This window comes from Microtus pennsylvanicus, chromosome 1 (assembly GCF_037038515.1).
Source record: "Microtus pennsylvanicus isolate mMicPen1 chromosome 1, mMicPen1.hap1, whole genome shotgun sequence".
In the NCBI taxonomy this organism is placed as follows: domain Eukaryota; kingdom Metazoa; phylum Chordata; class Mammalia; order Rodentia; family Cricetidae; genus Microtus; species Microtus pennsylvanicus.
Window position 1 is genome coordinate 186,490,609 of NC_134579.1, and position 19,621 is coordinate 186,510,229.

Here is a 19,621-nt window from a genome sequence, read left to right on the forward strand (position 1 = left end):
GTCCATTAAAAATGAAAGTACGAACTGTGTCTTCTGCTTCATGCCCATCATAAAGATGAATGAACCCATGAACTATAGAGGGGCAAAGGGCAGACAGCACTCATACCTGTGGCATAAGGTGATCCAGTAATAGCACTGCAGGTGCTTAGTCATTGAATGCTCAAAAACATCTTAGATAAAGCATCAAACCATCAAAACTAAACATGGACCCCCAAGGCGGCCCCATGCTCACCCTATGTCTTATATGCCATGATGCTATGGTTGATTTCTAAGCCATTCAGCATGTCCCCAACACTTGCTAAAAAAAAGAATCCCCCTTCTACCTTAACCCAGAAGTTAAGTGGGACTATGTATGCTCTTTAAAACTCTTGGAAGGCAAACAACATTCAACCAGTACTTCTTGGGGTTCCACTCACAGGGCATCCTGGCTTCTGTTCCTTCCATTGCCACATGGGTGTGAGTCATGTTACCAGTTATTTTAGTATAAAGGGCCTCTGTTTTGGTACACACAAAAGAGAAAAAAATAAGAGTGTGCAGGCATGAGCACCTGAGTTTGAATGTCCAGCACCCATGTGAAAAAGTCACGCACACACGCAACACCAAGGCTGATGGGGGTGAAAATAGATGAATCCTCAACTCTCTAGCCACTAGCACAGTTGAAAAACAATGATCTCCAGGTTCAGTAGTGATGTGGGAGTCCCCTCTGTGTGCTGTGATTACCATTAATGAATAAAGAAACTGCCTTGGCCTGTTGATAGGGCAGAACTTAGGGAGGCAGGGAAAACTAGACTGAATGCTGGGAGAAGGAAGGTGGAGAAGAGATGCCATGGAGCCGCTGCCACTGGAGATAGACATGCTGAAACTTTGCTGATAGGCCATGACCTCGTGGTGATGCACAGATTAATAGAAACTGGTTAAATTAATATGTAAGAGTTAGCCAATAAGAAGTTAGAATTAATGGGCCAAGCAGTGATTTAATTAATACAGTTTCTGTGTGGTTATTTCGGTTCTGGGAAGCCAGGACAAACAAGCTTCTTCTCCTTGCAGAGTAAGAGACACTGTCTCAAGAGAATAAGGCAGGGTCATAGAACAGGACACCTAACCTGACCTCCACAGGTATACATGAAAGCTCAAGCAACCCATACATGCATACACATATACATCATATATATGCCCATGCATGCATACATTCAATAAATGGATAAAAGGGCTAAAGTTAATGAGAGTCAAAAGTCTTTTAAATGCAAAAAAGTATATGAGGGGAAAGGCCATATTCTTGAAAATGAAGAATCAGTGACTTGTATGAAAACAGGGGAACACGTTTGTACATTTTTAAAGGGAAGAAAATAGAATAACAACTAACATTCAGCAACAATACAGCATTTTCACATCACTAAGCCTAGATTAGAATAAACCGCAAGGCCAGGATTAAATTCAGAGCTTATTAGAGTCCTGTACTCATCTAATCTCCATGAAAATCACACATGTTTGTGAGGATGGGCACCCAGCTAGCCAATGTGACTAGGGCTTGCTTTTGCTATGCACACCAATTTAACCATTCCACTTCTAAAGGATTCCATCTCGCTCTTAGATTTGGGTGGGCTACTGGAAAGTCACTGAGGCAATCTTGGTGCTTACATAATGTACAACCACAGGCACATTAACAATGAATGAACTCTTTTATCAGGACTTTGTCATCATGAGGAGTACTTTGAAAGGTTCTCCAGCTCTTTCTCTGGACACACTCTCTATATCTGTTGACACCATTCCCAAAGCTACCCCTTTCTATCATCATTAATCCATAGGTATGCAGATACCTGCACAGCTGGCATTTGAATTTTTTTATTTTAATGAATTTATGATTTATTTAACTTTATTTTATGTGCATTGGTGTGAAGTCTCAGATCCTCTGGAACTGGATTTACAGACAATTGTGAGCTACCATGTAGGTATTGGGAATTGAACCCGGGTCCTCTGGAAGAGTAGTCAGGGCTCTTAACCACCAAGCCATCTCTCCAGCCCCTGGCATTTGAATTTCTACACAGAATATATTACTGCTCTTGAATCTACTAGTTTAATGTGTACGTGGAAAGAGGGTGCAAAATAGCAACAGTTTAAAACGTGACAAATGTCTAGCATGGCAGCTCACTCCTGGAATTCCAGCACTTGGGAGGCTGAGGCAGGAAGATCACTAGAAATTACACTAACGAAGTCCAGTATAGCCTAGGCTGCAGATACCTATCTCAAAAATATTTAAAAAGTAAGTTAATAAATAAAACATGGGTAAGTTTCATTCAAGATTAAGAAAATATAATTATGCCTTCCATTTCTGCCAAGGTATGATACAACCTGATGTTGCAAGTTGAAAAAGTGACAATTTGGCAGGACGACTAGCCCTCTAGGGAGGAGGAACAGCCTTCTAGTTGGGTTTCTTTTGAAATGGGCCCCACTGAACCCTAGGGATCCACATACAAGGGCCTCCTTGAGTCTTCGAGCAATGTTTACACAAAACATGAAATGAAATCCCACCTTACATCTCTGTATATATATATATCTGGACCTAAATGCATAATTGATCACAGAGTTGCATTCTCCAGTGATCTCTCTTTTGAAGTCCACAAATGATACAAACTCCTGGCTCAAGCAAAGCTGTATGGCTGCTCTTTATGTCTCCCGCAGTTGGTCAGTGGAAGATTAGTGAACAGATGTTTGGCAAGATGCCAATGCCACTGAATAAATTCACAAAATCACAGTAATCCGTCACTCTGGAGCAGTCTCTTGATTACACACTAGACTACAACAGTGAATGCAGAACAGAAAAATCTGGAAATGCAGCAACAAAATATTGTAAGTTTCCAACACAAATTAGCTGTCAAGGCCATGGGGGAGGCAAGGCTGGGGACGTAGGTCAGTTGGTAGAGGACTTGCTTGGCATTCAAAAAACTTGGGGTTAGATCCCCAGAATCATGCCCGTTAGCCCAGGAATCAGAAAGGTCATGGTAAAAAGGTCAAAAGTTCAAGGTCATTCTGCAGCACACATCAAGTATGATTTCAAGCCCTGCTAGATCTCATGAGATCCCTTCTCAAAAGAAAGGTCTGGGAGCCTTAATGTCGACTGAGTAGTAGAATAAACTCACGGTTGTCAAATGTGTCTGCATTCTAACCAGACACTCTGTGCGTCACCTGAACAAAGGAGCCAAAACACTGATGCCCGGGGACTGAGATTCATTTGTCTTGAATGGGGCTAGAGCTTCTGAATTTTTAATTTTCTTTGGCTGAAAACTTTGAATTCAGATATAAAATGTATCTGTATTCATTAAATGAAAACATTCCCAAGTGCTTCAATTTTTCACAAGAAAGTTGAGGAAGTCCTTCTCCACCAACTGTCCTACGCAAGACAATGGCCCCAGCCTGAAGGTCAGCATCTCATTACAGTCAGGTGGTACGAACTGCTAAGAAGTCACCAACTAGCTAAAATCTCCTCTACTAAAACAATTTCAGTTTCAATATTTTCTAGTATGTTTTTTAAAACCTGTGGTTCAGAGCCTCCCAGACAACATGAATAGCACAATCAGGCAGAGTACTGCAGGCGGAGGATGCAGTTGAGTTTTAGCTGTACTGACTCTCAAAACACACTCTAAAGTACGGTTTTCCCTAAATCTTTAATACGCATTTGATTTGTCCTAATTTGCCTCTCTTCCCTAAGAGATGTAACAAAAATGTTTCAATTAATATTTATTACCCAATCAGCCTATTCTGGTGCCATCTGTCATCTGGACAGTTATTATTCAAAAGAGAAATTGTAGTTGCTATTCATTATTTCTATCTTACCAACTCGATTTCCCCCCTGGCAAGAACATGGAAAAAAAAATTGTGAGAGAAAAAAAAAATAGCTGGAATGGCAGATTGGAGCCCCAATTAGGAAAGTGCTCAAACTTAGAAACGTACTTCATTTGGAAAATATTTACTGAGAACCTACTGTGTGCCAGAAAATATGGATATAATTATAAACAGGCCAAACAGAATCTCAAATTTATAGTCAAACTGGGACTTCAGACTATTACTCATGACCCAGTTAGAGGGCTGTTTTGGGGGAAATTAATCTGATAATAAGAATGACACTGAACTAGGCTTCCCTTTCCTTCAAGAACACACAGTGGCAGAAGTAAATACAAGAGGATTCTTGTATCAGAGCTTGTTGTCACTGCCGTCCTGATCAAATTCCTTTCCATTTCAATTTCACTTTTCTTCCCACCACAGTTACACAGAGTGCTGCAAGTAGTGACCACAAACATGGGGACTGAAGTCAATAGGAACTCGTCATCTGTTTGGAAATATGAAATCCAAGACAAGATCCTTGAGCTGTGATAAAAATAGGAGCAGTGCTGGGCTCCTCCAGCCCAACAGTTCCATGCCTCACAGTATGGACGATGCTGGTATTCCTTTACATCCAGGTGTCCTCCAACCTCCGCCTCCGACCCTTCTCCTGATGGGAGCCTAGTTTCCCCGTGCCTCACAGGGACTTGTGTAATTCCACTTAGAATACAAATGGATAATCCAGGACAATTCCTCCCCGAAAGAGTCTTTATCACATCCACAAAAACCCCACTTTTCCAAACGGCCCATTAGTCATAGATTCTGGTGTTAAGAATTTTTTTAACAGCCATTATCTGATTTCATCATACATACAAAAAAAGAAGCCTAGGCATGGAAAGGACAATAGGTAGAAAACCCAAGCTGACTAGACAGGGCATTTATGAAAATATTTGTAAAATGTATTTAAAGAGTTTATCTACCTTTGAAAGACACAAATGTTTACACCTCTGTTTGTTCATAAGATATGTGGATAATTTAATTAGATGAGACTTAGAAAGCACCACACAATTAAAACTGATATTACCTTGTTTTCCTCTGCCTTCTCCTCAGTCACAACCTATGAGTTTTACTCATGTGGTGGTTTGAAAGAAAGTGGCCCCAGAAGGGGTGTCACTATTAAGAAGTGTGGCCTTGCTGGAGAAAGTGTGTCACTGTGGGAGCAGGCTTTGAAGCCTTTTCTCAAACATCACTCAGTGTGATAGTCAGTCGACTTCCTGCTGCCTCCGAGTCAAGATGATATAGAAGTCCTAGCTCCAGCACATCTGCCTGCACACTGCCATGTTCTCCATCCTGATAATGGACTGAATCTCTGAAACTGTAAGCGAGCCCCCTCAATTACATGTTTTCCTTTATGAGAGTTACCATGATCATGGTGTCTCTTCACAACAATAAAAAGGAGTCTAACTAATTTGTTCATCCCTTTTCTGATGCTAGCCTATGGCCTCAATTGATAAACATTGAGAGAAAGAGCCCCAAAACCATGGCCAGGAAATCCAAGGAAGTGCCAGTTCTCAGGAGTCCTTAAGACAAAAGGAAAGAACCAGGGCACAGACAAAGCCCGGCTTATGGAACCCTGGAGCTGGGTCCCTTCCAGGCTCCAGAACTGGAAGAGGGGCATGGCATCCATTCAGGGACCCTATAAGCAGTCATTTCCCACCAACCACAAAAGTCAATCTTGGCTACGAAGACTAAGACCATAACCATACATATAATGAGAGTAGGAGGGAGAAACTGAGATTCCAGTCCAAACCTGAATGCTCAGGTCATGGAGCATGCCGATTAACCTGTAGTACTAGCACACTGGAGACAGAAGGTCATCCCCGGCTGCAGGAGACTATCCTCAGTTAGACAACAAGTCTGAGGCCTGGATTATATAAAACCTTACAGTATTTAAAAACAAAACACCTAGATGCGAATACGCTACTTATACTTCAGATATTGTAATAGTGGAGGCTCAGCCCAAAAGTTTTAGTATAACGATGTCAGCCGGACTCACCTCCTGCCCCAGCAGCCTGGATAGGGAACTGCTCCCATTCTAGAGTCCGTCAACCAGCGTAGCTTGTACACAGGTTGCTACAGGTGGTTCCTACTTCATCTTCAAATATTAAGCCCGCACTGTGACTAGGGGCCCTAAGAAGGATTCCCTTTTTGTTTGTCTGTTTGTCTGTTTTTTGTTTTCTTAAGTTTTTTTCTTGAAAGCTTTAACATAGAAATCTTTTCTGAATTTGAACATGCTAATTCACTTTTTCTATTTTCTATAATTTTGTTTTATCATTTGATATTATAATATAATAACATCTGATTTTCCAGACTGCAAGCTTCATGAAGTAGGAATGTCATGTTTCATTATTTTTCCTCAGAATCAAAGTATTTTTTTTCTGACAAACAATAAAATTCTCCTGTGTATTCCCATTCCAGTGAAAAACAGAAAAACCTAACAAATAAGATACTTTTGTTTTTCTTTTGATCTTAATGTCTTCCAAATTTATAACTTTTGGTTTCAAACATGATTCTCAAGAGCAAAGATACAATAGTGTTTGAGTCATTCTTGTACATTCGCTGCTCTTCGGGAATATATTTATTGGTTTTTTGTTTGTTTGTTTGTTTTTGTTTTTTTTAATCCAAAAAGTCTTGGTCACACATTATGCAAACATTAAGAGACTACAGATGCCAGTCTAAACAACTATACCCAGCAAAACTTTCAATCACCATAGACGGAGAAAACAAGATATTTCATGACAAAACCAGATGTAAACAATACCTAGCCACAAATCCAGTCCTGCACAAAGTACTAGAAGGAAAACTCCAACCCAAGGAAGTTGGCTACATCCACAAACAGACAGACAATAGATGATCTCACAGCAGCAAATCCCAAAAAAGGAAAAAGCACACACAATAACAACACCACCAACAAAAACTAAATTAACAGGAGCTATCAATCACTGGTCATTAATATCCCTTAATATAAGTAGACTCAACTCACTTATAAAAAGACACAGGCTAACAGATTGGATACAAAAACAGAATACATCAGATTCTTATTTAAAATGATTTCTTAATAGTGTTAATACTTAAAGGTAGTCTCCAAAATGGGGAATACCTGATATAGAAAGTTGAAGAAGAAAGGGCAGTTCCACAGTTCCTAGTACATACAAACGTCTGCTTCCTCCCATTCTAGGTCTGTGTTATCACTCATTTATTGCTTCCACCATTGGTCTCTTAAGAGAAAACACAACTGTCACTTCATACAGTAAGACTGCAGTGCAAATGAATTTCTATTTCACCAGGGCCATTCATGTCCTTTTCCTTTCAAAAGCAAAATGAATGGGCAAAATAATTCATTTCACTTTTGTGTTGGCTTAACACACACACACATACACACACGTAACAAAGACGCAAATTCCAAATAAATAATCAGAATCCACCAGACATTAGTTAAGTATGCCTGATATTAGGCAAGCACCTTGTGACAGTCCAAAGACATCAAATATCAAAATCTACTAATCCTCAAAAAGCATGAAAAGCAAACTCATGGTTAGGAAAACCATTGTCTCCTCTTCCTTCCTTAGAGGCTCACCTGAAGAAGCAGAACTGCTTGGCAGCGACATGAAAAGTCCATTGTCTTCGCACAACCGGATCTCAACACACCACATCCTTCCATTCCAATAAAAAGCTACATTCTCTTTCAGAGTTCAGTTTATCAGAGTTAAATTTTATAATTAGAATTCAGATCCCCAGCACCCTCATAAATAAATACCAGGTGAATGGCGGGGCCCCTGTAACCCCAGTGCTTGAAGGACCAGGCAGAGAATCCAGAAAGGGAGCTGGCTACTTAGACAAGCTGAATCAGAGTTCTGGGTTCAAATGAGCAACTCTGCTTCAATATAGAATGCCCTGAAAGCAATAGAAGACATTCAATCAATATCAACCTCCATGGGTACAAGCATGCTGCTCACATACACAAATAAGCCCTTACATGTTTAAAGGTATATATACTCCACATGCACATAAAAATAAAAGACCAGAATCTTAGAATCATAGAACTTTTAAGATGAAGAATTGTTGGTACACCGTGCCGGAACTGACATCAAAAAACTTTCCAACACTGTTTCTGAACAAAAGACTTTTCCCATCTCTTCCCACCCTTGAGATTTGGCCAAACTAAAGAAAGACCACTAGTAGCTGTGTGTACAAAGGCACCTAACAGGGGCACAGAGAGACAATGGTAGCTTCAGAATTTAAAACGGCTCATACCATTCCTGGTTACCAAGCTAGGACCCTGACTTGACAACAGAACCATGTTTGCCTTATTTCCATGTAATATGAATCTCAGACCCAAGGAGCTACACACCTCCAAAGGGAGGAAAACAAGGCAAGTGTTTGGAGTGGTTGAAACATGGATTGCTGGCAGTGGGGATGGATGGTCAAATCCTTAAGTCCTATTAGTAAAATCAACCCAAACTCTAAAAACACAAAGAAAAATTATTCCGAAGCATCATCAATGTGCACACATTGATTGTCTGCACACACAATGGCTGATACAAAATTGATGTATAGTCCAGGATTACAGGAAACAACCTGCCCAAAGATATTATGAGTTTCTGTTCTAAAACAGATATAATAACTGGTCACATGCGGCTGAGAAGAAATAAAGAGACTGAACAGAACACAAAGAAAATAATGGCTTTTTAAAACTCACACATAATGAATTTTATCAAAGATTAACATTCCCATAGAAATGCATTTTCATTGAAGACATACCTAGATAATATTATCCCATATTGACAGCCCTCTCTCTCTCTCTCTCTCTCTCTCTCTCTCTCTCTCTCTCTCTCTCTCTCCTGTCTTCTTTCCTTTTTGATGCTATAGTTTGCAATGGTTTTCTCAGACATGCATGGCCTTACACATCAGAACATAAACCCACCACAGTTCTAGTCTTTAGATTTGGGGGCAAAAGTACAAACAATATTGCAATCTATTTAAGTGGTCAAATAAGGCCCCCTTCTGAAAGAAATTAAAAAGAAAAAAAACCCGACTATTTTCATTAGACCTGTCTCATTAAAATATCTAATCACAGGAAATAATTTGTGATCAGTACTATAGCATATGCCAGTTATCCCAGCACTCTAAAATCAGAAGCCGGAAGATGACAAATCAGAGGTTAACCTGGGTATGAGGTGAGACCCTGGCTGAAGAAAAAGGAGGAAGGAGAAGTTGTCATCAAACTCACCCGAGGATAAAGCAATATGACGTTTTTTATATTTTTATTGGAGTGTGAGTTATGAAGCAAGATAATAAGTGGGAAGAGAGAAAGCCCTAATGGGTCATAAAGTCATGAAGGATAGAGACGAGAAATGTCAGAGATTTTCCTTACGTCACCGTGTTCCCTAGAGCCAGCTCGGTTTCCCTTTACCAGCAGGGTTATGGAGAAGCACAGTGTACCTTTGCCTGGCACAGGGTGAGTGAGGTAAATGAGAACCCCACGAAGAATCATAAATGGAGGAAGGAAGGCTGGAGAGGAGTGCAGGGGCGTTACCGTTGGCTAAGAACACCGAGAAAACATGAACAATGATTCCTTTCCTACTGGTAACCAGGCCTCTGTGTATGCTAAGCACTCGCTGTACCACTGGGCCACAGCCCTTGCCATAGAAAATGACTTTTTAGAGTGAGGCTTGAGAAAGAGACGAAGCCAGGGGCCGAGAAACAGACCTCAACAGCGTGAGATGATTGGAGTCCAGATCAAACCAAGTTGCGGCACTTGACAACTACAGAAGGCTGTGCAGAGAAAAAGCCACCTAGCTCAGTGACAGGCCCCTGGGGCAGGCCTGAGAGAGGTGTCAGTGATGACTCAGCTGTCACATGTGGAGAGCCAGCAAAGGGACTGCCAGGGACAGGGGGAAGTAGGAGAGGAAATGATGTGTGTGGTGGCTTAGCAACATACACATGCTGACATATCTGTGGTTTCCCCAGCAGAAAAGGCCTGCTGAGACATTCTGCATTCTGCAGCTGGGTTAAAATTTAACTGTGAAGGTAACAATAGCTAAGCTATACAAACCACTGGGCTAAGATAGCCTATCTAAGAATGTACGCGCAGTGGAAAAAAAAATACAAGACAGGAAAAAAAAAACCCTGAAAGTACAATTCCCCAACGGCTAGCTCTGAAGTCGTGCTGTGAAAGAGTCACGTGTCCTCCTTAGACTTTTCTCAATTGTTTTTAATGAGAATACTACCTAATGTCATTGCAGAGTGGCAGGTATTCACTTGCCAGCTTCACAGATGCACACACTCACACACGCACACATACACACAGGGAGTGGAGAGAGAGAGAGAGAGAGAGAGAGAGAGAGAGAGAGAGAGAGAGAGAGAGAGAGAGAGAGAGAATGAGTTCAGTAAGTGTTCACAGCCTTTACCTCACTGGGTGTAGACCAAAGTCATTGAGTACCATAGTCATTGGCCACAGTGAGCTGCACTTACTATCCACAGGTCAGATAGACAGGCTGACTGTATTGCAGCCAAACCGCAAAGGTCAAGAAGCTCTGGCTCAGCCGGGCAGTGGTGGTGCACATCTTTAATCCCAGCACTCAGGAGGCAGAGGCAGGCAGATCTCTGTGAGTTCGAGGCCAGCCTGGTCTACAAGAGCTAGTTCCAGGCAGGCTCCAAAGTTACAGAGAAACCCTGTCTCAAACTCCCCCCCCCAATAAAAAGAAGAAGCAAGAAACAAGTTACAACCTACAGCTTGACCCCCCCACCCTTCCCTAAGGAAGCTCTCCCTATGATATGAGACAAAGCCTCTCCAATTACAGAAGCTATCTAAGGTGATTACAGTACTAAATATAGCTTTTCACAGCTGTAAAAATGTGGATTGTGTACCAAGCAAGCTGGGAGTTGGATGTGTTTGCACAGGCTTTGACCCTCGTACTTGGGAGGCTGAAACGAGAATGATCACAAATTTAAGCCCAATGCAGATTAATAAGCTCTTATAGCAAAACAGAACAAGGTTCCCTGAGTACATGACTCGCCCTTTTCTTCATCATGACAAAGTACCTGACAGGAAAAAAATAAATGTAGAGGAGGAGAAGAGAAGATTAGTTTTGGCTCATGGTTTCATAGAGATTTCAGTGTATCACAGTGGGGAAGATCCGGGGCTGGAGCACCTCTCTTCAGAGGCATAAGCAGTTCACACAAGGTGACAGATAAAAAAGAAAAGGAAAAGAAAGGAAAGGAAAGAAAGAAAAAAGAAAAGAAAAGAAAAAAGCAGGCACATGTTCAAGAGTTGGCTTATGGCTAAAAGCACTGGCTGCTCATGTAAAGGGCCTGGGATCAACTCCCAGCACATACATCTAACAACCATCTATAACTCCAGTTCCAAAGGATCCAATAACCACTCTGGCCTTGACGTAACTCCTAAAGACTAGAGGCCAGTGACCACAGCCACCAGCCTACCCCACCTCCTGAAGGGTCTCTAACTTCCTAAAACAGTATCCCCAGCCAATTATCAAGTGCTCAACACATGAGCCCCCAGGGGGTTACTTCAGATTCAACACAACCTAGCAGCAACGTCACTGGAGTACAGAACAGAATCATGTCCTTCCATAGCTCAGGCTAAAGACAGGGGAGGCAGCATGGTAATTAAGTGACAAGGATAAACCCTGGAACCAAACTAGAGCTTGAAATCTAGTTTCGCTATCCTGACATGTCACCTGGAGCGAGTTTCATAACTCCTGTGCCTTGGTTTCCCAAGTCATAAAATCAAAGTTGCTACTTTATCTACCCCTATGGTGTTATGAAGCACACATCAGCCAGTGTGCCTACACAGACATTTTTCAAAACACACAAGACAGCAGCAGGCAAACCGAAGTTACTAAGTGGAGATCGGTTATTAAATATTTTCCATCAAAGATGCAGTAAGCACAGCCTTCTAGAAGAGTCTGCTCAAATGTGACCGTGAACTGTATGTGTTGTGTTAGAGATCATTTGACAGTTTTTCTGAACTCAGCATAGTCAAGGCCACTTGTGCCTTTCCAACTTCCTCTCTTTTTCCCCTTTGACCGATGAAGATTAAAGCAGATAATTCTAGACTTCCTCAAAATGTACAGCATCCCAGGAGCAAGAGAGGCCTGTTTGTTTTCTTCTCCACCGTGCCGCATTCTCCTTACCCTGAGAAACGGAAGGACCTTTCTTTATTCACACTCCTAATGTGCCACAAAATATTTTAAAGACAGAAGCAAGCTGTCCCTTTTGTAAAGGGAAGTCTGCTCTGAAGACGTGTGTCTACATTTCTGTCTTACAGACGCTTATAATAACTCAACGATTTCCTTCCATGCCACACAGCCTCTTTGAGCCTCACTCTGAATGTGTCCTTAGGTCGCCTCTTTGATGATATGGTCATCCTCCATGTGATGAGAGCCAGCACTGTAAGAGGCACCGACACCCACCAGTACTGATGATACTGTACCAAGGGCTGCCTACTACGCCATCTTCCTTGGCCATATACACATGTGTGAGATGCTCACCTTGGCCATTACACAAATCTCCTGTGCTCACCCATTTGATCATGGGAGGGGGGCAGAAATGCCTCCCCTCCTCAACTCTATCAAATATAAGTGTAGTGTCCACACAACCACACCACCAGTAAAATGCCAGGCTTCAAGTTCCCTCCTTAATTAAAACAGTACCTGTCAGAGGCTTTTCCAGAATCCCCTTGGTGTCCCAGGACTCAAATATTTTCAACGTTCCGCCACTTCCCTGTACAGTTGGGAGAATTATGGGCTGACAGCTTCCAGACTCTTCAGGTTTGTAACCACAGAAGCGTTGATGCAGAATTCTGGTCTTTTGTTCAAATTTCTATGTCTTTCAGTCAGTAGTTAATGAAGCCACCTCATCACCCCCTTCGTTAAAAAGCCATTCTTCGTCTGGATGGTTTCTCCACTTGAGCACAATTAGCTGCAGATGGTGATCAGGGATTCTGCTTACAGGCCAGGAACCAGCTTCTCTGCACCACACCCTCAGGACTTTTAACTCTGGTTCATAGGTCCCAGAGCAGCTATAAATTGCTGCCTTCTACGTTAATACAAACAGTAGAAACTGCACCTGCAAACTCTGGAAACGCCAAGGGGCGGAGGGCCTGTTGACAGAGCCTGGGACTGAATGTGACTACCAGCATTTCAAAGTGTTTCCTGTCTGTCTTGGACCACTGAAGAAAGCCTTAGCCCCATTCTTTCTAATCAGGTACCAAATAGGACGTGTCCAGATACCTTAATTCAGACTTAGACCACAGAAGGCCTGACATGGAGACACTGTTTTACTCTCTTACCAGAGCAGTGAAAGGAGCCCATGAACGCGCTTTTTCTGGGAAAATAAGCCTTGTGTCCAGCAAATGGAGATAGTCCTAGTTCATCTCCATGCTCACCTGTGTTGGCCATTCCCTTCTCCTTGTCCTGACACTCCCTGAAATCACCACTATGCTCCTGACAGGATGGCAGAGGGGACTTTCAGGTGGCCCAAGTTCATCGGGGACCATGTTTTTGTTTGCAGTGGGCTTCCATGACATCCACCGCTCCCTTCACTAGTCTTCACAGATCTCTGTGAGACAAAGAAGCTTCAAGACTTGGCCATGGTCAGATAACCAGTAATGGACAGATCAAAGCCACAACACCCAGACACCTCATAATCCAGAGCTCTCCCCCTTCATCAGTTTGCTGTTCAGTACAGAAATCCCAGTTCTATAAGATTCAAGGGTCTACGATACAGCACTTGAGTAGTTCTAAAGTGGGCAGGTGTAGAGAAATCCCAGTTCTTCAGACCTGGAATAAGTTGGCCTCAACTTCCCAGCTTGGCCTTCTCCCTATTCCAAGGGTCTGGCCCTCTATCTAAGTTAACATCCTCAAAATCTTCACTCTACTTAGAATGCATCTACCACCTCCCCTAAAGCTCAGTCACGACCAGGCAAGCAGACAGGTGAAGCATACAAGCTTCTCTGGTCCTTAGTTGATGGACAATGTCTTCTATCTAAACACCGAGAGAGCATGCTTGAACTGAACCGCAGCTGCAGTGGCTGGAACCTCCCTTTCTGGAGCACAGAGAGATGACCAAGTTTATCACCCTTGGTAGAAATTGAGAAACTCCTTGCAGAACCTTACTTATCTCGGGAAAGCACAGAGTGCCAAACATGGAACAGCGAGCAAAGCTCCTACTCAACAATCCCCAAGGACTTACGTGGAACAATCTTTAAAAGAAAATGTCTCATCACAGACAACTGCTGCCCTGGGTACTGTACACTGAACAAAGCTGCCCCCAGTAAAGACAACTCTGCCTTTTGGAACTCGCCACATATCCTAAATACTACTATCTAATAGAAAAATAAAAAGAGACAAATAAAAATAGGCAAAAAAAAGTGTCGAAGGGTTCAAACCAGGTATACATGAATATTCTTTCATGTGTGTGCATGTGTTTGTATGTGCACATGACTCGCAGGCATGTGGGGGGGGGCACATGTTGACATCGGATGTCTTCCACAATCACTCACCTCCTTACATTTTGAGAGAGGCTGTCTCCCTAAACCGAGAGCTCACCCCCTAGGCTATCCTTGCATGCTAGAGAGCCTCTGGCTGCTCCTATATCTGCTCCCAGCACTGGGGTTATAGGCCCACAACGTCAGGCCAGGCTTTTGGTATGTGATTTTAAACTTAGGTCCTTATGCTTACACAGCCAGTAGCTTCCTCACTGAGCCATCTCCCCAGCCCTCTGAGTTACTGACATACAAATGCTCTGTGTCCTCTTTGGAATTTGGTGAACAAGCTGAACCAATAGGGCAATCTTTAATTCTTTGAGGAATAAGTGGCTGCTAATGCTAATAATCGCGCCTGAGTCCTCACCCACAGCCTGTGTGAGGGCACCCCTCTCAGAGGAGCACAGTGCTCAAGATGGAGATACGAAAACGTCAGCAGTGTACTTCCCTTGGTTACAGGCTTAAGATCCACGTACACATTACAGCTTCTCGCTAAATATTCTGCCGGCAAAAATTCAAAAATGATTCACTGTTGCAAGGTTTGTACATATGGACACCTGATTCGGCAGAAACACCTCCATTTCTTCATTCAGAAAAATCACACATTTGCTTTTCATAAAGACCTAGAAAAAGAAAACATTCTTTCTCTACCACCCCAGCTCCTGGCATCCTAGCTTTCAAATTCCCATTCTGAATCTTACAACTAAAGAGGAGATAGCATTTCCAATTTTAAAAGGAAGCAGATTTGTTCCTGTTTTAACGAGTCCCATGAATTTAAATTGAGTCTAATGTCAATAATGAGTAGACAGGCAAGGGCTTTGGACAACTAGGCCATTTACAATATTGTATTCATCACAAAATCAACATAAATATCCCGCTCAAGTAAACATACATGCATGACCGGCGTGGAATTTATAAAAATGCCCAGCTATTTATTTATAACGCTAACATCCTGACATACATGCCAGGCATAAAGAGGTTCAAACATGAAAAACCAAACCTACATTTATCACGTGTATGCCCACGCATGTTGTACTTTGAGGAACACTTCATAAGTTGAAACAGGACTAAGACATCTCACCTCTTCTCAGATCAGAGCTTTATAAACTACAGGTGGCCTCTCCAAATGCAAAGTGACTGATGTGGGAGTCTTCTGTTTTGTGTTGATTTCATTGGTTAAATAAAGAAACTGCCTTGGCCCTTTAATAAGACAGAAAATTAGGTAGGCGGAGTAAACAGAACAGAACGCTGGGAGAAAGAAGCCGAGTCAGGCAGTCACCATGATTCTCCTACCAAGACAGACACAGGTTAAGATCTTTCCTGGTAAGCCACCTCGTCGTGTTACACAGATTACTAAATATGGGTTAAAGCAAGATGTGAGAATTAGCCAATAAGAGGCTAGAACTAATTAACGGGCCAGGCAGTGTTTAAAAGAATACAAATTATGTGTTATTATTTCCAGGGCTAAGCTAGCCCTGTGGGGTCTAGGCGGGAACATAGCCTGCCGCTCCTTCTACAAGGGACTTGACATTCCCAACACAATCAAACATGTGGTCCACACAGCATGGAAGCAACCGACTTTGTAACTCATGAGCACAGCTTTAGAATCCATAGAAAAGACTCATTTTCAAACCAATAATTTTTTCCTGATTTACATTTTCCAAAGACACAATACAAATATCCAGGGGTATAAATATTCACTTTGAAAATATTCATACACAGAGGGGACATATCAAAAACACACCGCTGTGAAGATTTGTGGCATTTCATACTCCTTTCAAAAAGAAGATGAATGTGTGATATGTGTGATACTACAATTTCATGAGCCTAACAACATATGCCACAATCTAGAAGATTCATGGAGGAGCAAATCAATTACATATGCCTGTACAGTATTTGCAAGTTTCTCTTTAAATCTCTGAAATTGTAAATTCACTTCACCACTACTGACATTTTATTCAAAGCAAACAACTTCCAAGTTATTGTTTTTTCACAAGTCTGGTTGTGTGCAAAAGCACCATGAAACAATGGCTGTCCCTCTGCCTCGTTTACACATGGGACTCGTTGAAGGCATCCTTTGATTCTGGCTGGTAATGCAATACATGCTAAGCTACCATACAGGAACCTCACAATCTAACAAACTGGTTGTTCAATCGTGTATTCTGTCTGGCGATGGCAAGAGTGTGCAGGATGGAAGGAAGTGAATGGGTGATCCAGAAATGGTCACCGTCAACATAAACACAGAGCAGACTTTCCATAGCCCTGGTCCTCGATCAAAAGCTGAACAGACTTTGGTCCCAGCTCTTGCCAGCCTGGGGACCCTCAAAGCCAGGGAAACTCCTGCTTCAAGATCAAGGATCTAGGAAATGGTGGTAGGGCAATACTGAGCCATGCAGATCAGCTCACCCCATGGAAAGATGTACCTTGACTGTCAAGGAATTCTGCTACTGTTGATAGCTTTCAAAGCTGACTTTTCTTAATGAAACTCACTATTTCAATCATTTCATTAAGCATTGATTCTAACAATTTCAGGGGAAAATCCTAAAAGCAGTGGTCTCGCAAGCACGAAAACTTAATGGTCAAAGAATCATAAGGAAAAGTCACTTTTAAAAGCCACTTTTAAAAACAGTAACATTGGTGTTTTGATTTTATTTTATTTTATCTTACTTTTTAAAAAAAGCATAAAGGAGCTTTTCAGGCTAGAGATCTGGAATGTGCAGTGGACCCAGGTGTGAACTGTCCACAACAGCAACATCTGGAAGCTACTGGTTGGTACTTCACCCACCTGATTACATTATCCTCCTAGGCACCGCTGGTTTGCAACATATACCCCATGCTGCAGCCATGTTTTCTAGTTACAGCTCTGTCCATACTCGTTGTCTGCCCAAGATGGACTCTCCTGTGTCCTAGACTGGGCCAACACGCCACATCCATCACCAGTTACATCTCAGGTGCAATCCCTCTGTGGCTGCCTGGGCCTGGACTGGCCTGGGGTTTCCTTAGTGTTTATGTGGTCAGTGCCTCTGAATGGTGACAAGATTAGTTGTCCCTCCCTCCCACAGCTGATCTTCTCTCAATCCTCTAGCCATGGTTTTATTCTTGACCCCAAAGCCTAGAAATCCCATCTTCCCTTAAACTGAGATCTCTGGTCCCGCTGGACCAGGACTAGGACTCGGGCCCCATGGGCCAGGATAAGGACTTAGCAGCATCAGCATTTCTATTGATGTTATTTTTACATTGTGAAATGTTTACAAAATACACACTTCCTTTCGTTCTTTTCCCTCAGAAAGGAAGCCCTCTGGGGAGTGAGGCATAACTGAACAGACCCCTTTTACAAAATGACTCCACTAAACTTGGGTTACCCATGGGTCATTTTCTGTGGCCCTCTTCCTGTCCTTCCTGCACTGAACCTAGAGACTTCACAGTTTTGAAAAATCTTTCAAAATAAATGCTTTCCCTAAGTATGGAGGGATGGTATAAAGCCAAGGAACCTAAGCCATATCAAATTTTTAGCACCAAACAGTGACCTATGACGGAAACAGTCTGGACAGATACAAAACTCTATTATGGCTAAGATTTGCAACTTGAAGCAGCAGGAACATTTTTAGAGCATGTCATGCAGGGACACCTTGGCCTGGAAATCAACTGTTTATACAAAGGTCTAGGTTTAGGAACAAGAATAAGCCAGTTCACTTACCTTCAGCTTGCTTGCTGACAAATCTCAAATTACTTAGCCTAAAAATGGAGATGCCCCTGAAAGAGGTACAGTGTGTCCATCCTCTGGTCAACATTCATAAGTCAAGAGTCTAAATACTATGAGGGACCAGGTAGGAATGACCCGAGGCTGAGTGACAGATTCATGTCCCCAGCCAGCCTTCACTCACCACCTTCATAAACACCTACAAATAACTTAATCAAAAAGCACCCCCACCACATAGATGATTTTATCTTGAGATCTCTGGATGTGCGGGAGGCCATGGCTGTCATGCCCTCACAGCCCCATGCCGCGCCAACCCCAAGCATTCAGATGACCTAATCGGTTTGAAAGGGGCCTCTGCGAGAACTCCAGATTCACAGCTCAAGAAGAGGGCCGACTCAAAGGGCTGTGGGAAACTTTCACACAGTGAGTGAACCCTGGAATGAGCTGAGTTGTTGAGGGTTAACCTGGAGATAATGTGGCCCCGGTGCAGTCTTACTGTCCTTTTTCTAAGGCCTAAGGGAAATCTGCTTATTCATCTTCAAAGAAATGGTGGAGATATAAAACCATTTTAATACCGTGTCCCCGTTAACCTTGGAAGTTTCCTGGTTCAAGTCCTTGCCCAGACTTTATCTATGGAGGACCGGACTTCCTCTTCTGTTTCTGCAGTCCCCACCACTGTCCTTCATCTCAAGACTGCTGGAAAACCCACACAACACCTGCCACAGATAATGACTTCCCCAGAAACTGAGGTCCTGGTGCCATCCAGACACAAACATGCCAACGTCCCTTATGCTATGATTATGTGCTTGGACTTTAAGCCAGAGCTCATTTATAAACATCGATAAACACCAGTTCTTTCCCTCATCGGGATCAAGGTGTCAATTTTCATCTTACAGGAAAGTACATTTTGAAGTGCGTAGGAACAGGGTATGCTCAACAAATATTTGCTTTGCTTTTCCTCTACAATACAGTTTGCTCCAGTTACATGAAGAGTCAACCACAAAATACTAGGGAACACATTAAGGTTACGTAAAATTGCTTATTAACTAGCAGAATGGGTAAAAATCACTACTTGTTGGCATAAATTACATCTTTGTGTGTGAAAGTTGCTGGAGTGATTTCTCCAAATGACCACTTTACCATCAATGAGTTGTCCCGGATCCAGATTGGCAATATTTCCTTTAAATACTACAAGCAGAAGAGCTTTTATTATGAAAATGAACATAAATCAGCCAGGATTCAAACACTTCACTCTTCGTAAACTTGTGCTGTATGTGCTTCCAAAGCATCACTTTCCATTTACAAAACTTGGAAGTAAAACGATTCTTTTGAATGGTATAGGGCTGAAGATCCTGATAGCTAGTTTCCCAGGGTCAAGCTCCAAATCCCAGCACTGCCACAACAGGCCAGCCTTGGGCAGCTTGGTGATTTCTCCGGACTGCTGTGGTCTTCACCATATTCAATGAGGTGAACCAGCTGTAATCCTTACCTGAAGATCGATGTTCTAGAGGGAAAGATGGTCACTAAGATTGTCCAAT

General features: G+C 42.4%; 1 protein-coding gene across 3 annotated transcripts in view; it reads right to left on the reverse strand.

Annotated features, from left to right (window-relative positions):
- Arhgap18 (Rho GTPase activating protein 18) overlaps positions 1–19,621 on the reverse strand; it is a 210,875-nt gene that overhangs the window by 108,314 nt on the left and 82,940 nt on the right. The window contains exon 1 of one of the 3 annotated variants that reach the window (XM_075946915.1): positions 12,552–12,626. The exons of the other annotated variants lie outside the window; for them this stretch is intronic. The gene's annotated coding sequence lies outside the window, so the exon portion shown is untranslated. Of the gene's footprint in view, positions 1–12,551; positions 12,627–19,621 lie in introns of those variants that run through there. 3 annotated transcript variants of the gene reach the window in all.